This window comes from Peromyscus californicus, unplaced genomic scaffold, assembly GCF_007827085.1.
Source record: "Peromyscus californicus insignis strain IS unplaced genomic scaffold, ASM782708v3 Scaffold_9__1_contigs__length_137607984, whole genome shotgun sequence".
NCBI classification, from domain to species: domain Eukaryota; kingdom Metazoa; phylum Chordata; class Mammalia; order Rodentia; family Cricetidae; genus Peromyscus; species Peromyscus californicus.
In genome coordinates this window covers 40,718,295-40,723,635 of record NW_026294617.1, presented here as the reverse complement: position 1 = coordinate 40,723,635, position 5,341 = coordinate 40,718,295, and the positions used below count along the sequence as shown (strand labels likewise).

The window sequence follows — 5,341 nt, the reverse complement described above, 5'->3', positions numbered from 1 at the left end:
AAGATCTGAGAGAATCTGGAAGAGGGGAAAGAATTAAACAAAATATATTGTGGAAAAAGTAAGAAAAGAAAAAATTGTTATCCATTCCATGACTTTAACTACATTTTCACTTAAAAAAAAGTCAACATTTCTGCTAGTGTTGAAGACCTCTATTTCCTACCTAGATATATCTCCCAAATTTCTTATAAGAATGTTGAACTCTATGTTTGAGCATCCTGTCTGGGGATAAATCTTGAACCAAATACATCAGCAGCTAGGCTCCAAGATACAGACCATTCCATAAAACAGCCTATGGGCTCTGTCTTGCTTGTGACAGGAATGTAAAGCATGAAAGCCATCCCAAATTTCCCTGCCCCACCAGCCTCATCACTGATTCCTTTCTTTCCTATTATTTTGATAGCTCCTAATATGTTTCCAAGAGATAAAGATTGCCTTCCTGAATTCATTCCCTACAGCAAGAAAAATCTTTCTATTACACAAACCAACCAAATTAATTATTCATAAAATATTTCACTTTTCTCTACAGGACAAAGATCAAACTCCTGAAAAGTTTCTGTGGTGCATAGTAGTGGTTGTATTGTCTTTTGCAATTTAATCCCCCATAGGTTCTTCCATACTTCTTTGCGCCACTATTCTCCACTATAGCTTGTTTCTATTCATCCTTCCTTCCTTTGCCTAGTATCTCCTTCTGATGCAAGTCACCCTCACTTCACTCCAAAATATCTACTGATTAGACGTCTCCTCTATGACAGCAATCATGTCAGCTCTTTACTTCTGAGCCACCAACAGAGCAAAAAAGCCCAAGTTCCTTCATTCAAATGTGCTTACAGTCTTCCAGTATAAGGATGCCTTGTTAAAGCATGGTGTTTCCTACCTTGTTGTCTTCACTCAAACTTTAAATCACATTTCAGGTCCTGAGATTGAGTTTGAGCACAAGCGCTGCCATCCCTTCAACTTCAAAGCTGCACATTTTAACTTGTGAAGGAAGGAAACTTATCAGCTGGGGATGAAATTCCTTCTCACTTCTAATTTTCTACAGTTCTGCAGTTTCCAAAGAGCATCATGATATTTGTGTTTAATAGCATTTAAAGAAACATCTTTAGACCTCAACAGCTATATGCCTAGAAATGAGCTAGCCTTTAGATGAAAGTCTAGATTTGTCATCATGGATTGAATGAAATCTATCTAGAAGTAACTTTCTCAATTAAGCTAACAAAATTGTAAAACGTAGAAGAAAAATAATAAAGGGCCAGAATGGCAGGTTTTAGGATGTGTGGAGATGCATTCTTGTGTCCCAGCACTTGAGATTTTTACTCCTAAACCAGCCTGGGTTACAAAATAAGGCTGTGTCTCTAAAATCAAAACAAAAAAAAGGAGTTTTTTTAAATAAATAAAATGTTCATACATTGAACTGTGTACTGAGTCAAAAAGCAGGTATTTGTGCAAATGCACTCATCAGCTGTGAGAATACATCCATTGGCTGATGAAAGGAAATGATGACTTTCTGCATCTGGAATGAGAGGCCAAAGATCAGTCAGGTAGTAGATGGGAATGAATGAGTACTGTTGAATGAAACTTAGAGTATGACTGCCTTCCAATTTTAGTTGAGAGTTAAAAGCTCACATGATCTGATATTTAGGAAACTTCATCCTATACACAAGAGATGATGATCCAATTTCTGTAAAAACACTGATATATTGCTATAGATATTATGCAAGAGAAACCAGAGAACTTAGAAGTCAATGCCCTCTTCTGCCCAAGGGGTTTCTAATGTTTGGTAATATGTCTCTTTTAAATTTGCTCCTCTTCAGAATGACTTCTGTTCAAAACAACTTTTTACATGACACAGTTTCCACCCTTAACTCTAATTCAAGGCATTCTCCCTTAGAAACCATGCTGAACTCTTTTATGTAGGAGCTATATTTCTCAGAAGTCCCTTTCCTAAATTGTTGTGACTTAAAGGAATATGAATTCATCAGTGATGAGAAGGTAGTGGTCATTACATTTGGAACATCTCCACAGTGAAAATTATTACCACAGAAGTACTTGGTATGGGGGACACTGGTCATCTCATCTTCCCTCTGCTCTCTGCTCTGCTCCACTTCGAGACCTCCTTCCTGACCGCCAACCCCAAATGCCCAGCCCACCTCTTGATGCATGAAGAGGCAGTGAGACAATCACAGCATGTAGTAAGAACCAACTGTGGTTCATAGTTCATGTGTTTTGGCTATTTGTCCCTGTACTTTTTCCAATCATGGTCTCAACAATTCTTGCTCATACAATCCCTCCTCTTTCTCGCCGGTTGGACTCCCGGAGCTCCACCTGGGGCCTGGCCATGGATCTCTGCATCTGCTTCCAACAGTCATTGGATGAGAGTTCTACCACAACAATTAGGGTGTTTGGCCCTCCAATCACCAGAGTAGGTCAGTTCGGGCTTTCTCTCGACCATTGCCAGTAGTCTATTGTGGGGGTATCTTTGTGGATTTCTGGGGACCTCTCTAGCACTTTGCTTCTTCCTATTTCCATGGGGTCTTCATTTATCATGGTCTCTCTTTCCTTGTTCTCCCTCTCTGTTCTTGATCCAGGAGCCCCCAACTGGATCAGGCCCTCTGGATAAGTGAGACAGTCGATTAGCTTGAACTTTTTGGGAGGACCCCAGGCAGTGGGACTGGGACCTGTCCTTAGTGCATGAGGGGGCTGTTTGGAGCCTGGGGCCTATGCAGGAACACTTTGCTCAGCCTGGGTGAAGGGAGGAAGGGACTGGACCTGCCTCAACTGAATCTACCTGCCTGAGCTGAATCCCCAGGGGAGTCCTTGCCCTGGAGGAGATGGGAATGGGGGGTGGGTTGGGGGAGGATGGGGAGAGGGCGGGAGGAGGGAGGACAGGGGAATCCATGGCTGATATGTAAAATTAAATTAAATTATAAAATAAAAAAAGACCTACTGTGTCCTGTAGATATTTGAACAAAGTATAAAATTTATTTCTTGTATTATACAAATTAGTTTTCTAGTAGCCATATTAAAATGGTCAAAAGGGGAAGCCGTCGATTTAAGGGTGGCTGAGAGAAGCACTGGGCGTCTTGGGGAGGGGACCGCACCCACCCCTTGGAACCTTGGACCACAGCCGGTGCAGGAGGACAGGTGTGAGGGCAGTGCTCTTTTGACTCAGTGGGACTGAATGGGTTACAAAACATCCTCCTGTGCTTGAGACCTACAGACTACACGTTCTTCAAGAATTCATCAGTGGTTTTTCATCTTCTGGTAGTACACTAGAAGCATAAATATGGTGCCAAAACTCATTCTCATTCTCTGACTGCAGTTGGTTTGGACATACTTCTGTGTTGAAGAGAAGTATACACACTGAGGCCACTCATTGTTCCGAGACTGTCGTGTAGGATCATGGACCATTCTAACGGAAAAAGATGACAGACAATGGACAACTAAAACCATGGCACAAAGGAATACACACTGTTCCCGACCATCTGGCACCTCAGCATCCTCTGGAGTTCTCATGGTGGGACCCACCTTCAGGATTGGCAAGAAGATAGGGTGTGGGAACTTTGGAGAGCTGAGATTAGGTAAAAATCTCTACACCAATGAATATGTAGCCATTAAACTGGAACCAATAAAATCACGCACTCCACAACTTCATTTAGAGTACAGATTTTATAAACAGCTTGGCAGTACAGGTGAAGGTCTCCCACAGTATATTATTTTGGACCATGTGGAAAGTACAATGCCATGGTGCTGGAGCTCCTTGGCCCTAGCTTGGAGGACTTATTTGACCTCTGTGACCGAACGTTTACTTTGAAGATGGTGTTAATGATAGCCATCCAGTTGCTTTCTTGAATGGAGTATGTACACTCAAAGAATCTTATTTACCGAGATGTCAAACCAGAGAACTTCTTGATTGGCCGACAAGGCAATAAGAAAGAGCGTGTAATACACATAATAGATTTTGGACTAGCCAAGGAATACATTGATCCTGAAACCAAAAAACACATACCTTACAGAGAGCACAAAAGCTTAACTGGAACGGCACGATACATGTCTATCAACACACATCTGGGCAAAGAGCAAAGCTGGCAAGATGATTTGGAAGTCCTGGGCCATATGTTCATGGACTTCCTCAGAGGCAGCCTACCCTGGCAAGGACTCAAGGCTGATACATTTTGATATATCAAAAAATTGGTGATACCAAAAGGAATACCCCCATCGAAGCTCTCTGTGAGAACTTTCCAGAGGAGATGGCAACCTACCTTTGGTATGTCAGGCGATTAGACTTCTTTGAAAAGCCTGATTATGAGTATTTACAGACCCTCTTCACAGATTTGTTTGAACGGAAAGGCTACACCTTTGACTATGCCTATGATTGGGTTGGAAGGCCTATTCCTACTCCAGTAGGATCGGTTCATGTCGATTCTGGCGCATCCGCAATAACTCGAGAAAGCCACGCGCACAGGGATCAGCCATCACAACAACAGCCTCTTCGAAATCAGACTGCATCATCAGAGCGCTGAGGAGAGTGGGAAATCCAGCCCAGCCGGCAGACCAATACCTCAGACCTGACGTCTCACTTGGCCGCAGACCGCCATGGGGGTTCAGTACAGGTGGTTAGCTCAACCAATGGAGAGCTGAATGTTGATGACCCCACTGGAGCTCACTCAAATGCACCAACCACAGCTCATGCCGAGGTGAAGGTGCTGCTGTTTCTTTAAGAGGAAAAGGAAGAAGACTGCTCAGCGACACAAGTGACCAGTGCCTCCCAGGAGTCCTCAAGTCCTGGGGACTCTGGTTCCAATTGCACCTGCAGCTCCTGCCATTTATCATTGGAAAGGACTCCTCTGTGGGGGAGGGTGGAGATCCAAACCAAAAAGAAGAAGACAGATGCCCCCAGAAGGAGCCAGTGCAGGCAGCCAAGGCCAAGTGGGCCAGTGGTGATCCCTCTGACTGAGCTCTGAGCGGGTCCAGAACTGCTGCTTCTCCACTGCTTGCCCTGGGCTCTCTGGTTGACTCTCTTCCCACTGTTTACAGTGAAGGTGTCATTCACAAAAACTCAAGGACTACTGTTCTCTTCCTCTGCTTCCTAAATTTACTCCTGGTTCTATACCACCCTCAACCCTCTCCAACATAAGAACTACTAAGTTAAAGACTCTATCAAGATGCTGGTGGTGTGGTCAGGAAGGCAGGAGGAAGATGACAGCCCTGGGCTGGAGGACTTCTCCACTTCCCAGGTGTGTCTAGAAGTATGGCTTCCTCTCCCTCTGTGCCTGGGTGACCCCCAGCCCAGCTGGCCACAGGGTTCAGGTCCCTCCCTCCCTCCCTCCCTCCCTCCCTCCCT

General features: G+C 44.1%; 1 pseudogene; it reads left to right on the top strand.

The window, feature by feature from the left end:
• The first annotated feature begins 3,399 nt into the window (after positions 1–3,399).
• On the top strand, positions 3,400–4,856 carry LOC128105490 (casein kinase I-like; annotated as a pseudogene).
• The last annotated feature ends 485 nt before the right edge of the window (positions 4,857–5,341 follow it).